Raw genomic sequence first — 11,621 nt, 5'->3', positions numbered from 1 at the left:
CGATGACTCAATCGGCGATTGACTCTTATTTAGAAGGCGGGATATGGCGGCATTTTAATGCCATTAATGATCGAGCGCACAACTGATGCTTGCGCGCGCAGTAAATCACTTCCACGAGAGGATAACAGATCTGCACGCGAGGAAACGGGAGCCCGCGAGCTCATTTTAAACCCGCGCGCGCGCATGACATCTCTTCTGCGCGCAGATGAAGCCCTCGCGTGCTCGGACAAGACTCGCAGCACGCGCGTCATCATTCCCTACACTCGCGCTCAATCTTCTATTTTGCTCGCGCGAACACTTTTGATTTTTGTCAGTCGTGGGGCGGGACTTTACTTATTTCAGTGTAACCTCAAATGTCATTGGTCAATTCAGTTTTTCGGAAGTCTGTTGTGATTGGACGCCTGTTGTAAAACGATTAGACATGGCTTGGACCAGATAAAAAATACTATAGTAATTTATAGTAAATACTATAGTGTTTTTGAACCATACTAAAGTAAAGTACTTTAATTTGCTGTGGTAATTCTGTAGTTGTTGAGGGTAATATAAACAAATTTAATTTACCCAAATACTGTAGTTTTCTACAACTATAGGGTATATTACCACAATATACACTAGGGTTTACTGTAGTAAAAACTAAAGTAGGATACAGTATTTATTACAGTTTATCAGTTCATCATAGTTAATACACTGTATACTGAAGCATTCATTAACAAAGTGTTGTAATTATATAATGTATACAGTATACTACACTTTACTATAGTATGGTCCAAAACACTATAGTATTTACTATTATTATGCAAGTGAGTTAAACTTTATTTATTGACTGATTGATTGCGTTATTATTATATGTCCTTATTAGATACTATATTAACTTGATTTATTATTTTTATGGAGCTGTAGCTGCTGGGGTAAAATGAGAACACATAGTAGTTCACCGCTACATTATCATTATACTTCCACTAAACAGTATCTGTTTACCCATAATAGTATAAAAAACAACAACAAAAAAACTAAATATGTCTTAGATATAAAGATTTCTAAATTGGGTTCGGGGGTATGATCATTCATACTGTGTACTGTATCTTAACTTTAGCTGCAACCTTTCAACAGAGTGAAATGCTGAAACCATTTTATACTGTATTTAATGGAAAATATATTAACCTGATAATATATTAAACTGACAAAGAATGATAACAAAAAGCTTACACAACAACTCTTGCTGATATGAACAAGTGATTTCTCTTTCATCCAAAGCCACATGAAGCAATTCTGGATTTAGAATCATAGTTACAACTATTTAATGGACACTTTTGACATTTCTGTAGTTCTCAGAACTGATATAATTTTGGCTGGGTAAACAGATACTGTTTAGTGGAAGTATAGTGGTAATGTAGCAGTGAACTACAGCAAATATAATGTGTTCTCTTATTTCCCCAGCAGCTACACCTCCATAAAAATAATAATAAATCAAGTTAATGTATCTAGTAAGGCCATATTATAATAATAATGCAATCAATCAGTTATTAAATAAAGTTTAACTCACTTGCATCTGGTCCATTGATGAAGCCATGAATCGTTTTACAACAGGCGTCCAATCAAAACAGACTTCTGGAAAAACTGAATTGACCAATGACATTTGAGGTTACACTGAAATAAGTAAAGTCCCGCCCCACGACTGACAAAAATCAAAAGTGTTCGCGCGAGCAAAATAGAAGATTGAGCGCGAGTGTGGGGAATGATGACGCGCGTGCTGCGAGTCTTGTCCGAGCACGCGAGGGCTTGATCTGCGCGCAGAAGAGATGTCATGCGCGCGCGCGGGTTTAAAATGAGCTCGCGGGCTCCCGTTTCCTCGCGTGCAGATCTGTTATCCTCTCGCGGAAGTGATTTACTGCGCGCGCAAGCATCAATTGTGCGCTCGGTCATTAATGGCATTAAAATGCCGCCATAGCGGGACTTATTCCGCCATATTGCGCGTTGAACTTTCTCCCATTCAAAACAATACGAGTAACGAGTCTTGTGGTATAGTCTTTGCTACTATATAGTAGGGAAGTATGCAGTCTGGTGGACTTAAAAGACAAACCGCAAGTACATGAGTGTGCTATTTGGGACAGGGCCATATAAGATTGTGAGGCAGGCCAAACCGTTAGTATCTTTTTTTTTCTATTGACGAAAAACAAAAAACAAGAATAAATAATACGGTAAACAAGAGTACTGGAATTGTGTGTCTGGTCAGGATGTATGGGCTGATGTTAATGAGAAGTAAGTTCATTAAGAATCCCAATAACCGCTTCTGATTATGCTGTGTAACTCGCGCCAGGGGACTAGAGTTTTATCCAGTCTCATCGCCGCTAGCGCGTTTCCATGGTTACACACCTGCCCCAATAGGGACCAGTGGATCAGGTGTGTAACCATGGAGACGCGCTCGCTGTGAGGAGGCTGGATCAGAAGCGCGCCGCTCGCTCGTCAGTTGCTCTGTCGCGCTCTTCTGTGGATGCAAGACCCGTCCAGACACTGGCACGCGAACATAAAACAAACCCAAACAATGACATTATCTGCAACGACACGACAGAAACACACCATTATCTGACTGACTGAAACTGACTGAAACGATCCCGTGCCTCTCTCTGCTCGCTGCTTTGCCGGTAAGTGTTTTGATACATTCGCGAGCGCAGATGTCATGCATTGAATTATTGTTATTAGGGTAAAGCTGCATTTTAAAAGCAACGAGTGCGTCATTGTCTGCTATTATGCATGAATCGTTTATGTTTTGTTTAAATGCATTTGTTAGAACCAAACTGAATCTGAGAAGCAGAGATATTCTGTGCATTGCATGAATATTGCAAAACCTCTTTTGCTGCATTTATTTTTACTCCTGCCTTTACGGTCTATTATTTACATTATGCCTTTGCTGCATGTATTTTTTATTTTTAGTTACTATTTAGCAATATCTTTTTAGTTTGAATTAGATCTCCTATTTAAGTTTTATGAGATGTTATGGGTGTATTTGCCTCCACTGCATGCTTTAAAATAATAATTTATAGAAGAAAAATCACATACTACATTCAAAATATGATAACATATGTCCAATATCAGTTAATAAGGAACAATTTGTGTTAAATGGTGCATTGAAAACCTTGCAATAACCTTTTATTCTTCATTCTGCCAGTAAAATATATTAATTTGTTTAATAAATAGACAATTCAGTGTTTATATATAGATGTTTATGGACAACAGGATCCTTGAGAATTTTTTATGGAGGTACTGGAATTGCGACATGCTCTAAATAAATATTTACAACATTGAATCAGTACAAATATTAGCTTCCTTTTATGAAAGATCAACAGAATTCCAGCATTGACATTTTACAGCAGGAATGTTCCTCAGTGGCCGATCATCCACAGCTTATAACTGATAAATGTGATTGATTTACGCCAGGTTTTTTGATTGTTCAGTTCGTAAAACACATTATAGACAGCGAATCAGTTCAAGCTGTTATTTAAGCTGTCTGTATCTATATGTATATCACTGGAGCAGTGATCCCTGTGAGATACGTTTGAGTCAATACTGTTAAATCCATAAAGTGTCTGAAGGCGGTAAGGGTACGAAAAGGGCGATTACACCTTTCAATGATTTAAGTACATCATCCATTTGAGAGAGAGAGAGCTATGGGAGGGCAGTGAAAGTATCCGATTTATAGGTCTGTTCACAGCTGCCACACTATTTGGTGCCTACTTGCTGATGTTAGGTCAAAGGCGATGTTGAGTTTAATGGGATGGCTCTATCATGGCTCTATCAAGAAATGCGAGGCATTTACCAGTAAATAGGTTTACTAGTGGTTACGTGGTGCTCTAATATATCAAAACACTGAGAAGTGCCATTCAAATACTATGGTAAAGGCAGGTATGAACCCAGGAGGGTGAAGAATTTAGGAATCATTATGGGTATTTTTAGTGAAGTCAGAGATGTTTTTGTAGTTCTAATCCATATTTCAAGTACCAGCACATGTTGTATGTTTTGTTATGTGCAGGAGGTGAAAATAACTCAAATAAATAATGCATCATGTACAACAGCTAGCGAAAAGCATTTAGTGTTGAAGGAACTCTTGGCTTTTTCTGAACCTCTAGGATGAAATTGGGTGAAAACTAAACCATTCGTTTTCGTTCGGTGCTCCTGGGCCCAGATTTTATGCTTCTTATACCAGGTTATACTTATTTGTGTACTGGGCTCGGATACAAGCGGGCTCCTGATGGTAGTAAATCTGTGATTTATAGTTTTTGTTGAGCTTGGTTCAAAGATGTGCTGATTAGATTCTGTGGTACTTTTTGAGGCTGTACTTCTGTGGCGTTTAGCAACAATCCTGTTAAGTGTCTTTCTGTTCTTGTCAATGAGCCGTGATGTTCAAATTCTGCTCATCTCTGCGAGTGCACTTGTCCGTTGTTGGCAAATGTTTTTGAGACATTTAATTAGTGTGTTGTTCTTGTGACTAATGCATCTTTAGTTTGGACATAGACTATTAATTACTATTAGTAGAGATAATTGAATGGAGATTATATAATGGCAATTCATCTTTTATAAATGACATACACTATTAAAAGTAAAGGTTCGTTAATGGCCTTGACGGTTCCATGAAGAACCGTTAACATCAATGGAACCTTTTGATTTCACAAATAGTTCTTTAAGGTGAAAAAAGTTTCTTTATTATAAACATATGAAAAAAGTGGTTCTTTTAAGAACTGTTCACTGAAAGGATCTTTTGGGAACCAAAAATGCTTTTCACAGCAATGCCATTTAAAAGAACCATTTTGTGTTCACACAAGAACCTTTCAATGAACAGTTCTTAAAAGAACAATTCTTTTTTTCTTAGTCTGAAGAACATTTTAATAGTCTGAAGAACCCTTTTCCACTATAAAGAACCTTTTGTTCAATAGAAAGGTTCCATGGATGATTAAGGTTCTTCAGTGATGCTGTATGATGAGTGTAGAAGGCTTTGGTGCACATTGAATACAAATCATGTCTTTGTTTTCTTACTGTAAAAGGTAAACATGCCCCCACATTTCTCTAATAATTGCAGCATCATAATGCTAGGATTAAACTCACAACCAAAGGGCACATTAAATATGCATCTACTCTGCGGTCGACTGCAACCGTTATGCTAAGCGCTGCCACACTTTTTTTTTTGTCCGCATCTCTCTCTACCCCCCTATCGTTTCCTCACTCATGCATTTTTGGGGTGAATTCAGAGGGATTTAATAATCAGTGACGTACAAAGTCTTATATAAAGCGTAGAGAGCGAGAAGAGAGTGCAAAAGTGAGAGTGTGAGAGATAGACAAGTGTAAATCAGTGTAAATCAGCTGTGTGCTTACATGTTCTTCGACCCTCCAAGAGAATTCATTTCATCACTCACTGGAAAACAGGCAAAAAGTGAAAATGAGATGAAGAAGAGGATGAGGGAGGAAAGTGAATAAATTATTATGGTTTTAATTTACCATTATTAAATGTATTCATTCATTTTCATGTACTAATTGTTTTTTATTTGCAATGTGTGAACAGCTGTGACTTTTATGTGACTTTTATGTGAAGGACTCGGGATGTTTTTGCCAGGAAAATCAAATGGATGTGACGTTTACGTGCGCCCCCGAAAGCCTTTCTTCCATTCAGTGACACGTGAAATAAATGCTTATACAATATTCAGGATAATGCCGAAAGAGCCATTCTGTACTGTAATGTCAATGTCATGCAAAGAAAAGGGTTTAATTCAAACTATAGTCTCACATAGCCAAAGCTATACAGTCTATAGTTCCAAATATACTTCAAACTATCATAAAGTGTAATTGTCACACCCTGACTTGATGTGATAATCCAAACAGACGGGCTTGACGCAGAAGAATGATGAACTCACATTTAATAAACTTCAAGAATCATCAGAGACAAACACCAGCATGAAACGGTAACACAAGACAATTAACAGAAGGTAACTGAGGGTTTAAATACACTAGATGACAGTGGGCTAAAGAGGAACAGGTGAAGGTGATTTGTTGTCATGGAGATTATCAAGGGTAGCTATGGAAACAAACTAGATGACAATAGACCAATTTGGTGTTTGCAAACAGCGATGACGTTTTTTGTGGGCGGAGCCTAGCTGGTTGCAGAAAATGACAGTTGAGCAGTAGAAGTCTATGGAAGCCACGAAATAAAAGAATAAAAAAAGTTAATTTCGAGTTTATATCTCACAATTCTGACTTTTATTTCTTGCAAATCTGAGTTTACATCTCACATTTCTTACAAAGAAAAACAGAATTGTGAGATATACTCGTTATTCTGTCTTTTCTGAATTGCAATTTATCCTGCAATTCTGACTTTTTCCCACTCAGAATTGTGAAATAAATTCACATTATAAAGTCCGAACTGGGAGTAATAAACACGCAAATGCAAGAAAAAAAAGTCAGAATTGTGAAATAAAAATTATTATGTTTAAAAGTTATCTATGTAAAATATTATAGGTTTAAATTATTTTAATTATAATTATTTCATGCTGTAACTGCTATGAATGTATGTCCTCTGAACTGCATATGTGAATATTATGTAGACTTACTGTTTACATCAAATTCCTGCTTTAATAGTAGACTAATCCTTGCAGGTGTCATCAGTCCAGTCTGTGTAAAGTCTCTGTTTATCTTCAAAGGACGTTTTCAATGATGGTTTTCTTTAAAAATGAAGACCATATTTTTTTTGCATTCCGATTCCAACATCCAGAGGCACAACAAAACATTTTTCTCTTATTCTGTGGATTTTGCACATTTTCCTTCAATTGCTACCGCTATTTTTCTGCAACCAGTATGCGCGCGCAGCTGCAAGTGACGTAATTGTGACGTCTTCTCCAAAGTGGTCTATAGAAACAAGATCTGTTTCTCTATTCCAAGAACGCAAAGAATGGATTTGCGTTCTAGTGGAGACCGGTCTTGCCAAGCTACCTTGAAAGAAAGAACTCGGAAGGACGCAAGGACAAAGAGCGCATCTTTGTATTAATTGAGATGTGCTACGATATTGTTGCTCAACATTATTTTAATAGTATTTTATACTGTTTTACCATATGTACTTGTGAAAATGATGTTTAATGTTACTTATGCTTTGTCAATGTTAAGATTCTTAAAATAAGGCAAAACAAAAGAACAAATGTTTACTTTCATGAGCCGTCACGTATTTGCGATTGAGAAGTGAGAAAGAACAGTTTAAAGTCCCCCTGTGTTGAAAGTCAAGTTTTTCTGATGTCAAGACAAGTCTGTCTGATGTTTTGAGCATGTTTTAATACAAACCATGTGCAAATTCATAAGTCAGCACCAATGCTGAGTATTTTCTCCTTTAAACTGCATTGAAATTGTATTTTCTCAAACCCGCAGATTGAAATCTCTGGTGTCTGTGACGTCACAAACTACCTTGTGACCAATGCCGGCGGGCTTTAGCATATCATTGACTGACCACGCAGAGTCTCAAAAGAAGGTTCTCCCATTATATTTTTTTGTTGATATGAAAAATCGGGTAGATTTAGCAATATGGCAGGTGTATGCTGCATATTACGATGTTTTGATGAACTATATGCCTTTCTCCACTGATGTTCTGAGTCGTTCAAAGCGTTTTTAAGGATACTGATTGTTAGAAGGCAGCTGTCTGACTTGTGAATGTGAACATGGTTTGTGTAACAATAGCAATGTGAACATGGTTTGTGTAACATTAGCAAAACATTATTAGCTGTTTGATAACCTAGTCACGCAAAACGCTGTTCATATTAATTACCGTTATGTTTCCGACATTGTAAAAAGCGATACCATTGTGCAGCATTTACCTCAGTAAGTTGACGGAGTGGATCTCGTCTGAGCTCTTGTGAGTGAGTGGAGGCGGGGCAAACTATTATATTCATAGATCCATGTATATTAAATGAGATGGGTGTAGAGTTACATTCAAGCTATTTTAAGACATTTTCACAGAAAAAAAAAAAACGTTTAAATATGTAATTTGGTGATCAAAGTTGAGTTTTAAGGAATAAAATTGGCTACAGTGGGACTTTAAGTCTTACAGGCTTCCGTACGGCGTGCGCCTGCAGCGTCTTCTTGTATTTTTAATGGTTCGATTCTCTCAAGTCTGCATTCGAGGCATCGTCAATAGCAAGAACACATCCAGCATGTATCCTCTTTACTTGCGTTCTTGAGTATTGGAATTGAACTTTGATGGTTGATGATGACGTATTATGAGAACACAAGACGCAAGATCGTTAAAGGCCGGTTCGCACAGAACTTTTTTGATGTTAAAAACGCAAGATGCAGGTCAATGTAATGAAAAAAAGCGCAAGGTCTAGATCCAGTTGTTGAAAAGTTCAACTTATTTGAACTTGAGCACCGCATTTTTAGAACATCGTGTCAAATTTTTGGTTTAACTCTCAATTTATATGAATTTAATACCTCACATCAGACATGAAATAAAAAGAAATAAACAATGCATAATGCAAGTTACAAAAAATATAGGTTAATTAAGGACAAATAGTTAGGTTAAAACAATGGACCGAAAAAATAGAGTTTATATGCAACTCCTACCCATTCTCTTCAATAACTGTGTCAGCACCACAGTTAAATAATAAGAGATGAGAGATTTGGAAAAAGGCTAAGAAAGGAAGCAGTGAGGGAGGAAAGCAGAAACGTAGGATGACAGGACAAGAAAAGAAACACGGAAGGACCATTCAGTGTGCTCATTTGCACATGTGCTGCTACAGACGGGATTGGGTTTTCATTTTCACAAAATGTCCTGAACATCTTTCTGTTTTTGTTCTTTGCATCTCTGGACCTTGTGGATTTAATGTACCTTCACAGCCTCTCTTTTATCTGTTTCCTGCTCTCTACCTCTCTTCCAAAACTGTGTCCTAACCAGGTGTGAAGCGATTAAAGCTCTCTCTTCCATTTTGATTTGAGTGTTTTACCTAAGCAACCACAACTACCACAAGGGACGACCAAGATTTTGTTGGTCGCTTACATCTGGTAGCACAATGAAATCCCACTGGTCCAAATTATCACTTCACATACATGTAGCTGTATAAATGCTAATTTCATGGAAAATTTTGCTGGATGTGAACTATTCCAACTTGATTGAGTGTGTAATATTTCATGTTAGCATATTCAAAATGTTCAAATGTTGGTACAGAATTAGCAAGCAACCAGTATCATCTAGATTTGTAGTCCTTTGATTCTCTCTTACACACACACAACTAATGGTGTGTTAATTGAGAGAGCGTTGAGGGTTGCTGCAGTCCAGGCTTTGTGTATGTGTGTGTAAGTGAGCGTGACTGTAGCATTACTCATGCTGTGACACAGCATAGCTTGTGCAATGATAGAAGCCCTACAGACAGCATGTAGAGGACTCTGTGTTTGAATTTGGTGTTCACACATCCTCTGCCTCTCTCTTCTCTCACCCTCAAGTGTGATATAGAAGCGACCTAGCCTGAAATCACTGGCTAAGTGTGACTTGGAACACAAAATGACAAATTCTGTCCATTACACATATACAGTAATGGAAAAAGAGGCAACAGAACAGTCTTTATGTGTGTTAGTGCTGGGCAGTTTACCAAAATCTTATTTCATGCTGTGATTTTGGTAACACTTTATTTTGATGGTCCCCTTTAGACATTCTTTTGACTATAAGTAACACTGCACCTACATGTCAACTAACTCTCATTAGAGTATTAGTAGAGAATTAGACTGTCTGCTTAATATCTGCTAATACTTTATTTCGATGGCCCCCAACAGACATTCTACTGACTATAAGTAGCTTTGCAAGCATACCAACTTATTTTGCTAAGCCTAACCCTACTCCTAGCAGTCTACTAATACACTAATGAGAGTTGATGTAGGTGCAATGTTAGTCAACAGAATGTCTAAAGGGGACCATAAAATAAAGTGTAACTGTGATTTTTATATTTCACAACATAGTTTGTTTTGTCGGGAAATCAAATCCATTGGTAAATATAGTAAATAACCATGTGGTAAAGACTGTTTTTTGGATACCATGTAATAAATAATATTTGGATAATATGGTTTTTGGATAATCGGATGAATTAATAGTTTAAAGCATTTTTTCATATTTGATTATTTTCCCTTTTTTATTTATAACTAGTTGGACTCAAAGCAAAAGGTGTTCATAACAAATGAACTATCTCACATTTTATAACACTTGAGAAAAACAAAGACTAAAATAACAAAATTAAAATAAAATAATAATTTTTAAATAATGTGAAATAACATAAATTAATTAATTGTTCTGCTTTAAATTGTAACGCATGGTCTTCAGCATCCACACCGATATGGAATATAAAGCAAAATATCCTTTATTCAAGATTCTTAACTCTCTGGAGCCATAAGGGAAAACATATGGAACTAGCAAGCCACATAAACATAAACGAGACAGAACATTAAACAGAGAAAATAATACACACAGAGTAATTAACAGAACTAAGAACAGGTGTGGAACTAACAAGTAACTATGGAAACTAACAATGACTGGGAACACAGGCAAAACGAGAACAGTGGAACCAAAAGACAGTGAATCTAAACAAACATAACCCTGACGCTACACCCCCTCTGGGAAGGCCCACTCCTTGTGCCGTAACCACTTTTAATAGTCCAACAGTGGAGGGTGGGTGAGGGGTTGTGTTGGTGGTCGAAGAGCTAAAGACAGAGGAAGATACCATGGAGGAGACAACAGAGAGAGGAACCAGGCAGGAGATGGTAGATGGAGAAGACAGCTGAAGACCCCAAGCACAGCCAGGGCGAAGGCCCATGGCAGATCTGATAGTGGGAGGAGCTGGGGTGGAGTCAAATGGAGCCAGGAGAGTTGGAGACCCAGACAGAGCCAAGGAAACACAGCGACCAGGTGAAACCATAGGTCCTTGAGGCCAAAACGAAGCTGCAGTGACGAGCAGTCGAGGTGGAGCCAGGGTGAAGGAAGACTGAAGTGCAGCCAGTGGGTCTGAGGACCACAGTGGAGCTGGACAGAAGGTAGAGCCTGATGGAGCCCGGTGGAGCTGTGGGTTGAGCCAGGGGATCCATTTGCCAAGGCAAGATACAGGAGACTGGGAGCTGGGCAGGACCAGTGGTCATGGGAGACTTTGTGGAATTCCCTCTTCTATTTCCTCATCAAATAATACAGATAATACAGGTAAATAATGCGGAGCTTCCCTCCATGCCCTCATACTCCACAAGCACACCCACTCGGATGGCCTATGTTGCCGGCTCACGCACCTGGTCAGACTCTTCATTGGGCTTGGGCTCCAGGGCAATGATAGGCTCAGGCGTCCGCTCTGGCTCTGGCATTGCGGCAGACTTGGGCTCTCGAAGGTTTGTTGATCCTGCTCCAGGACTGTTAGTGTGTTCAAATTTTGTAACTCGTGGTCTGCAGCACGCGCAACGAGATGGAGTATAAAGCAAAATAGTCTTCAAGATTCTTAACACTCTGGAGCAATAAGGTAAACTTGGTAAACTAGCAAACCACATAAACGAGACCGAACAATTAATAGAGAAAACTAAAGGCTTAAAAACACACAGGGTAATTGACAGAACTAAGAACAGGTGTGGAATTAATG

General features: G+C 38.1%; 1 protein-coding gene across 1 annotated transcript in view; it reads left to right on the top strand.

Annotated features, from left to right (window-relative positions):
- Positions 1–2,394: 2,394 nt before the first annotated feature.
- rims3 (regulating synaptic membrane exocytosis 3) overlaps positions 2,395–11,621 on the top strand; it is an 80,921-nt gene continuing 71,694 nt past the window's right edge. Inside the window, exon 1 of the mRNA XM_048201134.1 lies at positions 2,395–2,642. The gene's annotated coding sequence lies outside the window, so the exon portion shown is untranslated. The remainder of the gene's footprint in view (positions 2,643–11,621) is intronic.

This window comes from Megalobrama amblycephala, linkage group LG9 (assembly GCF_018812025.1).
Source record: "Megalobrama amblycephala isolate DHTTF-2021 linkage group LG9, ASM1881202v1, whole genome shotgun sequence".
In the NCBI taxonomy this organism is placed as follows: Eukaryota; Metazoa; Chordata; class Actinopteri; order Cypriniformes; family Xenocyprididae; genus Megalobrama; species Megalobrama amblycephala.
The sequence above is the reverse complement of the archived record's forward strand: the minus strand, read 5'-3'. Positions and strand labels throughout refer to the sequence as shown.